This window comes from Lithobates pipiens, unplaced genomic scaffold, assembly GCF_037356315.1.
Source record: "Lithobates pipiens isolate NorthernLeopardFrog02 unplaced genomic scaffold, aLitPip1_a1.2 Scaffold_1, whole genome shotgun sequence".
Classification (NCBI taxonomy): domain Eukaryota; kingdom Metazoa; phylum Chordata; class Amphibia; order Anura; family Ranidae; genus Lithobates; species Lithobates pipiens.
In genome coordinates, this window is record NW_027507685.1 from 158,446,695 (window position 1) to 158,461,569 (window position 14,875).

Consider the following 14,875-nt stretch of genomic DNA (forward strand, 5'->3'; position numbering starts at 1 on the left):
CTCCCGCTGCCTGCAGTGCATTGCCCGCAGCCAGACTGCTCCTCCTTCCCGCAAGGGTCGCAATCCGAGCTGCCCAACTGAGTGCTTGAGGAAGGGCTCCCCAGCCAACTTCCAGGTTTGTAATGTATTAGTAGGTGTGTGCTCACTATTCTATAAGAACATGCATGCTGAGCTCAGTGGAGTCCCTGCTGCTAGCCTATTTGTGCACTACATTTACAATTATTCCACTAGGTGTATGTTACATGTAATACTGTATAACAGTTAATATAATAATACCATATGTAGAGTTCATTATTTTGGGGGGGGGGGGGCATACAACATGTTGCTATGGGGCCCTGTAATTTCTAGTTACGCCCCCGCTCAACATGCCTTTCAGAAAATAGCTTGGGGTGTCTACTTTCGAAATTGAGGTCTGTAGAACCCTCCTAGGTAAGTGCTGGAAGAGAGAGTACAGGCCAGTAGCTGAAGCAGAGCTTAGGCTGAGGGCCTACATGATGGGGTTTGTACAGTAAGACTAAGATAAGGTGGGGGTTAAAATAATTCAGTTACAATAGGAGGTCTGAAATTAAGGAGGGTCTTACAGAGATATTCAATTGGATAGTAGGGTGTGGCAGGATGGGGTTGGGTGGTCCTTAGGGGTTGCTAGGAGGGGTGTGGGGATTCTAGAATCATTCATCTTGGGACAGCAACCAGTGACATTCTCAGCATCCAGTGACATTTTCAATTCTGTGATGGAGGACTTGAAGGCAATGCTGTCCACCTTCCATGCGGCTGCGGTCACTAATGGGCCGCAGTGGCTATGTACCCAATTAGTGGGTATTTTGCCGGGGTCAGGGCAGGTGACTGCTACACCAGCCCCTGTTCGTCAGCGTGCTAGGAGGTTACACCCTCCTGAGCGTTTGAGCCCTCAATTGACCCCACGGGGTTGTTGCAGCACTGGGAGACAAGTCATGGACCCTTCAGCCTCTGCAGCCAAGAGAGCGCCTTCTCAGGCTGGGGGTGCTTGGAGAAATCCCCGTCAGAGGCGTGCCCCTGGGGAGCAAAGCGGGTCTTCTGCCCGCTCCCCCCCCCCTCTTCGGATTCTCTGGACTCTGCAGGCTCCAGGCCTGCAGTCAGAATGGCCCTGCGGGAGAGAGGACGCTCACCCAGTGCTGGCCTGATGCCTGGGGTGCCAGGAGGAGAAGCGGAGGTGCGGCTGGAGGAAGCAATGGTGCTGCTACCACTCATCAGGACCAGCGTTCCGCTCCTCTCAGTGGATCCAGGCATAGAGCACAGCGGGGGAGGCGGAGCGAACCAAGGAGACGAACGGCGGCCGGGAGTGACGTCAGCGGACTGTGGGAGGCTCTGAGAGTGCACCGATCGGGCGGAGAGTGACAGGGAGCTGTGATCCGTTCGGAAGGGGAGCTCTCCTCCTCGGAGGGGGAAGACCTGGCTGACGGAGGAGAGAGGTGTCCTGGCTCTGGAGATGCAGCTGTGGGGGATGGGCAGCCTGGTGAGTGTGATCAGTGTCTGTCTGATGTGCATGGGGCTGTGTCTGGGCATGGGAAGGGGGGGTCAGGCTTTGAAGGGTGGCTGCACTTCTGGCTTGTCGGATAGCGTCCGAGGGTGACTCAGGGATAGTACCCCAGCAGGCAGTACCGCTGACCCGGTATGAGGCGGGTCGCTGGACCCGCGGGGGGGCTTCCCCAGTAGCTGCTTGGAGGGCGGCACCGATTCCAGCCGCTCCACTGGGGTTGGGGGCCAGTTTAGGGGGAACGGCAGCCCCTGCTAGACAGTTGGATGGGGCGGTGGTGTCCCCGTCTCCTCCGGTGGGGGAAGGACAGCTGGGGGGGGACAAAGTGGCTAGCGAGGGTTTGTCACAGGCCCCGGACAAGGCGCAGGAGGCGAACAAGAAGGCGTTGAGCGTCTCGGATGGCTTGCGTTTGGCTGATGCGGCCAAATGCGAAGTTTATATATGCTTCGAGGGCCCGCTGGGAGCTCACCTCAAGGTTGAGTATGTCGACATTTTTTTCCCTCTTACCATTGGATAAGTTTAATCTGGATAAGGTCAAACCAGATGAAAGTAAGAAGGAGGAGGAAGAAAACGGCGGTACTGGCTTATTCCCAGGACGTTTGGTAATTGACTCCAAGCGTTTAATATTTTGGCTAGCATGATCGGGGAGATGCGGACGCAGTAGGTGAAGCGCATCGGGTTTATGGCGGCGTGTCCTGGTTGCGCTACGATGAGCAATTCAGGCAACAGAATGCGGTTAGGTCGTAGATTAGGTGATACCACAAGGATATTAGCTTGTGGATGAAGTTGATGACCCAGGTGCGGGCATCCAGCTCCCACTTTCCAAGGGGGGCTGGTGTTGCTGCGGGAACCTCGTCTTCATCGGCCAGAAAGAGGAAGGGTTTCTGCTGGCAGTTCAATGAGGGGAACTGCAAGTTTGGAGGAGCGTGCCATTTCCGGCATGAGTGCTCCGGCTGCGGGGGATCCCATCTGCTCCCGAAGTGTTTCAAACAGAACAAAGGTAAGTCGGGTGAGTCTGGAAAGAGGGAGGACGACAGTGAAAGTGAAAGATTGGCTCCCTTCCTAAGTAGGTATCCGGATAGGACGGCGGCAGATCTTTTGTTCAGGGGTTTTCCTGTGGGTTTTGTTATTCCTAACACATTGGCCAGTGTTCCGCCGGTCCCTCGGAATTTGATTTCCACACAGCGGCACCCGGCCGTGGTGTCTGCTAAACTGGCCAAGGAAGTAGCTTTGGGTAGGATGGCTGGTCCGTTTGGGGCACCCCCGATGGCTGACTTGGTCATCTCCCCATTCCTTCCGGTATTATGGGGGTCTGCTCCGGAACTCAGTATGCACAGCTACATTGTGTATGAGAAGGTATGGGGTGAATGGCGTGCCTTGGAGGCTGAAAAGGGTGGGTGTTCCTCGGATGAGGAGCGCTTGGGTTTGGTACTGGACTCTATTGGAAAAGATGTGGAAGACGGGGTTTCTTCAGCTAAATTGAGGAAAAAGGTGGTGGGTTTAGCCTTTTTGTTTCAGATGTCAGGGGTTGGTGATGTTACTAAACATGTGCTGGTGAGGAGGGTTTTAAGGTGTTACCATCGGGGTAAGGTTACACCGGACAGGCGCCGCCCGGTATCCTTCCAGTTGCTGGGCGCTATCACAAACACCTTGGACGGGATGTGCTCTTCAGTTTATGAAGCAGCTCTCAGGACGGCGTTTACCTTGGCATTCTTTGGGGCGTTTTGCGTCAGCCAACTGGTATGCTTGTCAAAACGGGGGGGGGGGGGGGGTGTGGGGGTTTTGGATTTGGAAGACGTGCTGCTCCGGGGGGAGGTCCTTTCGATTTTGGTCAGGCGTTCCAAGACGGATCAGATCGGGAAGGGTAAGTGGGTGTCCTTGGCGGCCGTCCCGGCATCGCCTTTGTTATCCGATTCATCAAGATGGGTCGGCGTTGTCTCGGTTCCAGTTTGGGGCGGTGTTTCATAAGAGCTTACAGGCCGTGGGGTTTGAGGTGAAGGACTACTCCTCTCACTCCTTCCGGATTGGTGCGGCCACAGAGGCGGTACGGTGGGGAATGGAGGACGAACTGGTAAAAAGAATTGGGCAATGGGAGTCGCGTCGTTTTAGGTCGTACGTGTGGCCCCACTTGTAGGTAGGTTGAGACAATGGAATTCAGGGGTAGGGCTGCGGTTCCTAGTTCCTAGTTTCTAGTCCTCGTGTCAGCGTCCGTGGTTCTGGTGTTTTTTCATGTTGCCGGGCTTTCCGGGGTTCTGTACTGTCATGCTGTTTTGTTTTGCAGGTTCTGAATGTTTGGTGTGGATCTTGGGCCATTCTTACGTGTTCTGGGGTAAAAGTTAGGCCTTGGGGGGTGACAGTAGGGCTTTAAAAGGGACCAGGTTAAGATTCGATGGATTGGGGTTCCCGGGATGCTGTGGTCACGGGTACTCCCTGAAGTGCATCATTATTCTAGGCTGGATAGGCCCCCTGATGTCCTGGTCCTGCATGTAGGGAGTAATGACCTAGGGCTTAGGGCCTCCAGGGAATTGTGCAGGGACATCAAGTACGATTTGCTGCGGTTGCGGACCCTGTTCCCTGACACCATTGTCATATGGTCAGACATGGTGGCTAGGGCTTCTTGGCGTTTGGCTGTTTCGGTGGACAGGGTTAACAGGGCCCGCATAAAAGTGAATAAAGCAGTGGCAAATTTCTTTGTTCTCAATGGGGGTTTGGCTATCCATCGCAGGGAATTGGAGAAGAAGCCATGGATTTTGAGAGGGGTTGGTGTACATCTGAATGTGGTGGGGATTGACCTGTGGTTTTTGGGACTACAGGACGGTATTCAGTGAGCCATAGAGGTGTGGCGGGCCGGCCAGGCGTAAGGTGTCATGCCAGCCGGCTATGACAGTAGCCATAGGGTTTTTGAAGGCGGGGTATGGTAACGTTATTTGGAGAACGATTGGCTGGGCCCATCACAGAAATGAGTGAACCTGCCCTAATGAGGGCAGAAGTAAGGGGTGGCTGTATCGGCTGGTGAGTTTTGCCAAATGAATGTCCCTGTGCTGGCGTAAGTCACAGCTAGGGGCCGGGTAAGAGGCAAGGTGGTGCCGGATACAGATAGTGATGTTAATAGTGCCTTCAAAAATCCTAGGCAGTTATGTTACCAGATGATTATAGATGTCTTAAGGATTTAAAATGTTTTTGCTGTTATGTTTTTTGTTAATAAAAGGCTGCCATTTAAACCCAAAGAGCAAGGTGTCTGGTTGTATTACTGGTATGTTATGGGTAACGGAAATGGCATTCAGCCTGGAATTGAACAATACCCCAGACATGTAGTTTAGGGTCTTTCTGCCTAACAGGAGGAACATTAGGCAAATTTACAATACTCTCTGCCTACGAGGGAGCAGGATGTATTGGTGAGGTCTGCTCATGGTGCTCAGGTGCAGCTCAGCTTGTCTGAATGTTTCATACTGGTCCAATAGGGAGCCATATTGGACAGTGGGAGTAAACCTGACAAGTGAGGGCACAGGCATTGTTACAGCCATGGCTATTTGCAGAGGAAAGTGCCTCATTGCGTGCTGGGTGACTGTTTAAAAGCCAGGGGCAAGTGTTCTTGGGGTCTTCAGCTGGAAAGCAGGGTCCCAGAGGGAGGGGGGCTGCCCCTCCTCTTTAAAAGCTGCCATGTGGCCTCAGTGGATTGAACTTAGGGCCTGAAAGTCAAAGCCCTTGTACACACGGTGGGATATTCCGATGGAAAATATCTGATCGGACCGCGTTGTCGGATAATCCGACAGTGTGTGGGCTCCATCAGACTGTTTCAGTCGGAATATCCGACAGACCAAGTTTGAGAGCTTGGCTATAAAATTTTCCCACAACATGATCCGATCGCGTCAGTTCCGATCGTGTGTAGCCTAGTCTGACAGACAAGGTACCACGCATGCTCACAATAAATTCTGAGATGGAAGCGCTCGGTCAGGTAAAATTACCGCTTGTAATCGATATAGCACATTTGTCTGTTTTTTCTTTACAAACCTACAAGAATGAAGTTGTTTTGCTGCTCATATTCACACACACTTCTCTCAAACTTATTTCTTTATTCTTTTTACTCATTTCATGAATAAACTATTTTAATTCGTCACATCTCCCCAATCATTTTTTTTTTTTTTTTGTTTTTAAATTTGGTGGATGGTTTTTTTTAATCAACATCTCCTTTTTTGACAGTTTGCTCATCTTCGTAGTTTTTTTGTTGTGTTTTGTGTGTCAACTTACCACAACACCATTATTATCTTTTTATTTTATTGTTTTTTTTTTTTTAATCTAGAGGAGGTTGTTTGGTGTTGGTGCCCCTTGTTATTCATTTGACTTTGTATTTTTGAAATGTACCTGCCCACTGACAAATAAACTGTCCTTTTTGAATTAAAACACATAGGCAAGTATTTCGTCAACCAAAAAAAACCTTTATTTAGGTGTCAAACAAATAAGCAAGAAGGCAGCGCTGGAGAAACTGGTCAATTTGGCGAAGCCTTTGGCCCCCAGGGCAGACATGAACTAATTTGAAAATGCAAAATTGGAGGCCTGAGGAGTACATATCTCAGGGAGAGCAGTCTGGTCCAGAAGTCCAAGAGATCAGGAAGAGCAGATGCCATCTATGTCCCCAGCCTGTTGTCCTACAAGAGGCTGCATCTTCTGTCAGACCAGACTGAACCCAGGCCATCATTGTGCTCATGACTGTTACAAATTGAATGTTACCAAATAGAACAGACTATCATTCTGAGCCCAGCATTTTTCATTCTTGTCCCAATCATTTTTGGTCATTACTGTCTATTGATATGTAAACCACTTTGTTAAATCACAACTTACTGATCAATAATAACATCTAGTTAGCATCATTAAATGTACAACAAGAAATATGTTCAACAATGCTATACCTGTCTCAAGCTGGGCCCGTCCACATGTTGCTGCCTAGAAGGCCCAGGTTGGACGTTGGAAGCCTCAGCTGGGGGTGAAGGAAGCCTTGAAGGAAGATTGTAGAGTGGTGGCCTGGGTTCCCCCTGGTCTGCCAGAAAATGCAGCCTCTCATAGTACACCATCCTGGGGACATAAATGGCATCTGGATCTCCTGATCTCAGGGAATCCTGGTACTTCTTGCGCTCCCTGATATATGTACTCCTCAGAGCACCAACTTTGGCCTTCACATAGGTCATGTCTGCCGTGGGGACCATGGTCTTTACAAAACGAAGCAGTTTCTCCAGCGCTGCCTTCCTCTTTCTTAGGTCATTATAAAAGGGGTTGTTCATCTGCCACAGGCAGGGCAGCTCCCTGAGCAGATCAATGAATAGCCCCATAAAATGCAATTTCTGGAAGGGATCCATCTTGTCTTCAAGACACAACACAAGACAAACCCTAATAATTCCATGTTAAACTCTCCTAATCTTGTCCCAACAAATGCCTATATAGAAGTAGTATAGGCTAGTGATGTACCAAGTTAAAAATTGTACCTTCGTTTGCACGCGTCAGCTCCTCACTCTGCTCACAGATCGTATGTACGACACATGCGTGTTGCGTTTTATATATAGTGCGCATGCGTGAAACTCCGCCCGCCCCTGACGTTCTTTCTAGACTATTCCCCGCCCCTTCTCTTTCAGCGCAGTGGGGAGAGCACATGGCGGAGACACAGCAGGAGCGCAATAATAATTCCACTAACGAGGAGGAAGACGAGGAAAGCCCGGAGCCTGAAACGTCCCAATCCCCGGAGGAGAAGATTTAAGGCCTCAAATATGTATTTTGTTGAGATGTTGGAGATGGTGGACATATTGAAGAGGAACGACTATGATAGGAAGTATGGACCTTACCCAAACCCAAATATCAGAAAGGCCAAGATCATGACTAAAGTTGTGAAGAGTCTTCAGAAGAATTTTGGGGTACGACAATCCAAGGATCAACTGAGAAAACGCTGGTCAGACCTGAAGCTGAGGGAGCACGATCAGTACAGAAGGTTCAAGCGAGTTCTTCAAAAAAGTAAGCAGTTGTTGTGTGTTCATATTATTATTATTGCTTGCATACTGCTCCATGTGCTTTAATTTAATGTTGTACAGTTTAAAATGGCCACTTTCATGTTCATGGGTTCAATCGTTCGTAATAAACATCGTTAACCCACTCCCAAACGATGTTTTGCCAATTTGCACTTGACTACATTTTCTCACACTACAGCTTTAGAAAGTGTCAAAAATAATGTTTTCACCTTTGAACTCTGCCAAAAAACACAATTGTACGACACTTCCAAGCAATGTTTCATATTCCTATTTCTGCCCTCTGTACGCTAAGTATTCCTTTTTTACATTCTCATAGGGGAGAGAAGACTCGGGGCGTCTGAGGACACCAGGGACCCCACACCTCCCAAAGAAGGGGAAATAACAACACCTGAAGCAGAGGAGGAGGAGGAAGGAGAGATTGTTGAAATTGGCACTACAACAGGTGAGTGTCGGAGACCACAGCTTCTGGTAAGCTATCAATGTATGTCTGCATATTTATAATACATGGTGTGTGTTTTTTTTTTTTTAGGTGATGTGGAAGAAGAATCACATTTTACCAGTGAAAGTGCCCAGATCCTCATTGGGTAGATAATGGGGTGCAATCGCGATTTAGAGAATATACAGAAAAACATCAATGATGTTCAACAAAAAAATTAAGAACATCATTGAGGTATTGGGTAGAGTCTGAAACACCCCAAACTAGCTAGCATCGTTTTTACATTTTCAAAAACGCTTTTATATTTTTAGAATAGCCAAATTTGGAAGATGCGCACAGTGTGTCAACATGTGCTATCTCCCATCATGGGGGATCAATGTACGTGTTTTGTGGGTGCAACCCCTTCCTTGCTACTAAAGTGGCTGAGATAAAGGGGTTGCACCCCCAAAACACGTACATTGATACCCCATGATGGGAGATGGCACATGTTGACATTAGGCATGGGATCAGGAGGAAACTGGCCACTTTATGATTCTCAATTTGTGTGCATCTTCAAATTTGGCTTTTCCAGGGGTGACACCCCATCTGATGAAGGCAATGTCAGCACAGTTTGTACATACTCATGTCTGATATTGTCTTCACTTTTCAAAGTTGAACTTTGTAAGTTCCTGTGTTCTGTATGTTATGCTTTGATACATGCCTGTTTACACAAAAACACCAAGTTATAAAAATGTTACCCAAAATAATGTTAAATACACCAAACGCACGCACATGTGAATGTGCTTTGAGTAAAAAGTTAAATTATCAACAATGTGTGGCTTCCTTTTTCAATGTGCAAAAGCAGTATTTGGAGTAAAGTTGTTTTCTGTTGCAATGGGTGTTATTTACTAAAGGCAAATCCACTTTGCACTCCAAGTGCAGTTTCAGGTACACTTTTGCAGTGCACTTGTAGTGCATAGTGGATTTGCCTTTAGTAAATAACACCCACAGTGATGTTCAAATTTCCCCAATCACGCCATTTTCATGACCCCACATATTTCTGCCATGGTGCTGAAAATGATCAATATTTTTGTCAGTAATGCACAACATACATTATCAACAAAAAAAGGTGTGTGTGTGTAGCAGACCCACAACATAATAAGATTATCTGAAGAAGAGACTGTCATCTCATTTTGCTCAGAACTTGGGTTTGCACTGTTGTAGAAAAAGGGACAAAAAAAAAAAAAACAGCAAAGAAACCTAGGAGACACCTAAAACAAAGCCAAGCAGTAAATGAAAACAAAGATGATTGCAGTTTCAAAGAAAAATTTATTAAAAAAATGCCTCTCAGACATTGTCTGGCATATCAATGGCCCCCCTACCCACAAAGTACTCCATGTATTGGTTTCTGACCTTGCGGACGCTTTGGGGGGGCAAGCCAGGACGAGCAGCTTCAAGGGCCCTGAGGATGACATTTTCCGGCAAGTCTGCATCAGGGCCAACTGAGGCCACATAGTTTGTTGAATGTTTTTTCAAAAAATTGTGCAGAATGCAGCAGGCAAGCACAATGTAATTTAGTTTATATTCCGCCATGTGTATTGGCGTCAAAAATAGGTGGAACCGGCTGGCCATTATCACAAAAGTGTTCTCTGTGACTCTTCTGGCTCTGGCCAGCCGCACATTAAAGATCCTCTGATCTGGGGTGAGGGTCCTCATCGGGAAAGGGCGCATCAGATGGTTTGCCAGAGCAAACGCCTCATCCATGATGAAAACAAACGGGAGTCCTTCTACATTCTCCTCTGGAGGTGGCAGGCCAGACTGCCACTCTGGAGACGCCAGTAGAATTCCATCCGTGTGAACACTCCACCAGCCGACATCCGGCCATTTTTCCCCACATACAGGCAGTCATAGGTCACTAACACCACCGCCAACATCGCGATACTATTATACCCCTTGTAATTATAATAGTAGGACCCCGAGTTGGGGGGTGGGACAATGCGGACGTGTTTCCCCATCAATTGCACCTCCACAATTGGGAAAGTCCCAACAGCTGGCAAAGTGGGAGGCCACAGTCTGCCATTCCAGTGGCTTTGAAGGAAACTGTGGAGTCAAACAATAAAAAAAATGAGTAATTTTGCAGATCAACATTGCAAGCAGATTAGACACAAACATTTTTGGACAATATCAGTATAACATTTTGGGAAATGAGTACTGAGCCTAAAGTATAAGGTCCCCTTATCAGATTCATCACCCCCCATCCCTCCCCCACCCCCCATCTAATGGGTCATTGCAAAAAATGAGGGGGGGGGGGGGTGTTTTGGACAGGTAACCCTCTCCACTTCATTGAGAGCTGAATGCATAAATAACGTGTGATACTTTGGCCAACCCCTCCTTACTTACACTATTGGCAGACCACCGGACAGGTAAGAAGTGTGATAACACAAAAAAAAAAGGAACAAATGGAAGCACATTTTGACATTCTGCTATTACCTATCAAGATAATAATAGGAGCAAAAAAACTTTAAACTGTAGCATTTGAAAGTATTGAGGCAGGCCCTTGCACTACATGCTTTGGTGAATTCATCCATAAATCTGACCAGAATCTAAAGGTAGGTATAGTGTGTATTGGGTTTGGCAGAGTCAGCAGATAGAGGATTGTTATCAGCTGACCTAGCAGTTGGGGGGAGGGGGGTTCCTAATGAGTTTGGCCCAACCAAAAAAAAAAAAATTCTGGCACTCTGCATGAATTTAAGCACACGCATAACATTTGCACACATTTTAGGGGGTGTTTAGGGGAAAGCAATACTATGGAGCTGACAAAATACATTGATAAGTGACTAGGCTATAGGTTTATGGCCCCAGAAGAGCATACTGGGGAAGTTAGTGAAGGCAAATATGCATGAAGGACAAAAAAGGAACTTGAAAAGCTTCCAGCATGCATGAGGACAAAGGGGCACAGCATATCAATCAGAGCATATTGCAATCATGGTAATTAGGGAATGAGGAACAAATACAGCACATTAGCAAACATTAAATACATAGAATGTGATGTTAACAGAGAAAACTTACCTTCATATAGTCCTTAGCGAAAAGAATAGGTTGGGACTTTAAATCCCTAATTGCAGTATAAAGAGAGGGGCAGTTTGGGATTTTAAATGAGGCACCAAGAGGAACCGGATGTAGAACAGGTTATCTCTCGGTGATCGCCAGTGGCATGTCGAGTCTGTTAAGTGAGTAGAGATTCAATGGCAATTTCCCGTCTATGTCTCCTTTTCCCCTATATCTCCCTTGATGATTGGGGTCAATATATATTCAATGATATACATCTTTTTCACAGATATGTCATATGCATCAGCTCCTGATGAGGCGGTATTATTCCCCGAAACGCGTCGAGTTTGCAAAGATGCATACTCTGATAATAGTATCTATGAGGACACTATTTCCTTTTTTTTTCCAAGTTTCATATGATTGTGTTCATGGAGCAATAACAGGACTGTTACTGTATATTATATAACACTCGTGTTCAATGTTTTTACTATTTGAGTATTTGTAAATACCATCTTTACTGCAATTTTTATCCTTCATCGTATGATGTCATGTTTATGGCTTAATAATAAATAACCTGTTCTACATCCGGTTCCTCTTGGTGCCTCATTTAAAGTCCCAAACTGCCCCTCTCTTTATACTTCATATAGTCCTTCTGCAGGATCTGATTGATGACAGAACAGGTCTCTGGAATAATGATTCCCAGAGCCTGGGGGGAGATGCCTGTCGAGAACTTGAGGTCCTGAAGAGTTATCCCTGACGCCAAGTAGCGCAACGTGGCGATGAGCCTCTGCTCCGGAGTGATGGCTTGCCGCATGCAGGTATCCTGCGTGCTGATATAAGGGAACAGCAAAGCCAGCAGATGGTGAAAAACGGGGTCCGTCATCCTGGGATAATTCCTGAAATCATCAGGATTGTTCTCCTGGATCTCACGAAGGCATGTGTGAGAACTGACGCAACCAATTCTGGGTCCACAAACTCCTCCTCGACTTGTTCATGGACCGGGCTTGTGTCAAAGCTAAAAGTCCAACACCAAGCCCCTGCACAGCATGAACTCTACGATGAGTACGTACATGAAACATGGCTTGAAAACGGTCGGCTGGTCAGAATGGACAACAGAAAGCCCCGATAAACAGCAAGGCCTGAAAGAACGAACTGAAAACCAGAAACGAGCAGACAATAAGCAATGAAAATCAAAGCGTACTATATACCAAGATATAGTCCACAACAGTGTTGCCAACCCCCCGAAGTAAAATTTACTGGCAGGACTCCAAAACTTACAAATGCAACCATTTTTTTACTGGCAAAAATCATGAAATTTACTGGCACTGCAAAAAAGTACCTACAATGCCTGTTTTCAGGGCTAAACAGTGCAAATATCAATATTTAAACAATAAACATGAAGCTAAGTTAAACAAAAGTCAAAAAACATATTTCTTCATTTACATGGTACAGGAGGGGGTCAAAGGCTGTGCGGACATGGTGCAGGAGGTTGTACAGACATGGTGCAGGGGGTCAGAGGTTGTGTGCGGACAGGGTGCAGGGGAGTCAGGGGCTGTTCGGACATGGTGCAGGGGGTCAGAGGTTGTGTGCGGACATGATGCAGGGGGTCAGGGGCTGTGCGCGGACATGATGCAGGGGGTCAGGGGCTGTGCGCGGACATGATGCAGGGGGTCAGGGGTTGTGCGCGGACATGATGCAGGGGGTCAGAGGTTGTGTGCGGACATGGTGTAGGGGGGTCAGGGGCTGTGCGGACATGGTGCAGGGGGTCAGAGGTTGTGTGCGGACATGGTGCAGGGGGTCAGAGCTTGTGCGGACATGGTGCAGGGGGTCAGAGGTTGTGTGCGGACATGGTGCAGGGGGTCAGAGGCTGTGTGCGGACATGGTGCAGGGGGTCAGGGGCTGTGCGGACATGGTGCAGGGGGGTCACAGGCTGTGTGGACATGGTGCAGGGGGTCAGAGGCTGTGCGGACATGGTGCAGGGGATCAAAGGATGTATGGACATGGTGCAGGGGGTCAGGGGCTGGATGGACATGGTGCAGGGGGTCAGGGGCTGGATGGACATGGTGCAGGGGGTCAGGGGCTGGATGGACATGGTGCAGGGGGTTGTTAGGCGTGACTACTGCAAGTCACCTATTCATAAGTTATGTTACCGTTTCCCAATTATTATTAGAGTCTTATCTAAGCAAGGAGACACGGAAAGAAGTTCTCAGTATGTCTGCTCAGACGGTCGCACTCACTCTGAGGTCCTTTATTATCACACAGCTCTTTTTATACACTAAAAAAGACAGGCGTTAAAAATGTTGAAACAAAACAACTTCTATAAAAGGCAATTTCTAAGTGTCTTCTGCTTTTAGAGCTGATGTGGCAGATGACCCTTACGACATGGTTTCCTCTTATGTGTACGTGACTGCACCCATCCGGCCTTAAGGATGATGTGTCTTTAAAACAACTGAAAACAGACGAGATAAGCATTTAGTGAAACATACTGTCAACCATTTTTATTCTTATACCTTGATCCTCACAATTTCCCCCTTTGACATCACCCTTCCCTCTTACCCTGGGTCCACCTGAACAAGTTCTAGTCGGCCTATGTCCAAAGTACTCTCCCTGACCGCGAGTTGTCAGAGGGGTATACACCCATCCCCCTGGATAGTACCAACATCTAAAATTCAGGAAGAGTGGCTTTTCTGACAGATGGGTGATGTCAAGGAACCAAATCCACCTATCTTATCCAACTTATCAACTTACAAAAGTTCCATCTTTTCTACAGCATTTACCTTGGCTTTCTTGCAAAAGCACATGAGCAGTTTAAAGCACGCATAAAGAAGAAATACAAATAAAAGCACCACTATAATTGTCATCGCTGCCTTCTTAAGCCAAGAGAATAACCCTGAGAAGCTAAAAGTTCCACCAAACGGATCCCAGTCACGGCCAATATTACGGGCCTTCTCCTGTAGATCCTTTACTTCCGTGCGGTGTCGTGCAATGATGTCATAATAGTCGGGTATCTCGATGCTGGTGTTATGTATCCAAGTACAACATTTATAGTCTTCTGTAGCCTCACAGAGTCCTGTTAATGCTGCACTCATACTTTCAATCGCTAACTCATGTAATTCTATTTGTTTTGTGATGGCTCTGGTCTCTAGATTTAACTTAGTAATGTCATCAGAGTTTTTCTCCAAAATATCATTAATTATTCCAGTATAGTTATTTAGTCGCTTCATTAAGTCTATACCCCATCCTGTCCAGGACGGGAACCAAGCCCATGCCATGTCCTGCTCTAAGAATATTTCTCTCTTGCTACGATATCTGAGGGGATATCTGGGGTGCATACTAGCTTCTAGTAGGTGATCACCTCGTTCATCACCCACTACTCCCATTACTGGTACCAAACTTGCGAGGTAGCACCATCCCTGAGCCCTTCTAGGTATCCAGGTATAACACTTATCCCCACAACAGATGTATATATTGTTTCCTAGAGCTACTGATCTTGAACTGATATCATTTCTATAACGAGAGGTGTATCCATAGAGGGATAAGTTGGATACTAACCACCTAACATTATTATCCACAATGTTAGTGAGGAAGTCAGATAATGTCTGGTGTGTGCTGGAATTACTGGGGTAGAAGCTTCCATTTAATACGACAATGGACAAATTAAACTTGCTGTCTTGGCATTCTCTATTTCCTCCCGTTGTGTTCCCTAAGTTGAAACACCAGGCAGGGGGAAAGGCGAGACCATTTGATTTAAACATTACTGTCTTGCTGGTATTTGTTCCAGTTATGTTAATGCTACTGTTAGCAAGGTCAGTATAATTTATAGGAACTGCCATCAGTGGTATGTTTGCTGTACTGGGGTGTAATTTACTGCAAATCCAACATTTCTCA

General features: G+C 47.0%; 1 long non-coding RNA gene across 1 annotated transcript in view; it reads left to right on the forward strand.

The window, feature by feature from the left end:
- The first annotated feature begins 1,103 nt into the window (after positions 1-1,103).
- The window catches only part of LOC143977720 (uncharacterized), a 49,314-nt gene continuing 35,542 nt past the window's right edge, over positions 1,104-14,875 (forward strand). Inside the window, exon 1 of the long non-coding RNA XR_013273857.1 lies at positions 1,104-1,492. This is a non-coding gene — a long non-coding RNA (uncharacterized LOC143977720). The remainder of the gene's footprint in view (positions 1,493-14,875) is intronic.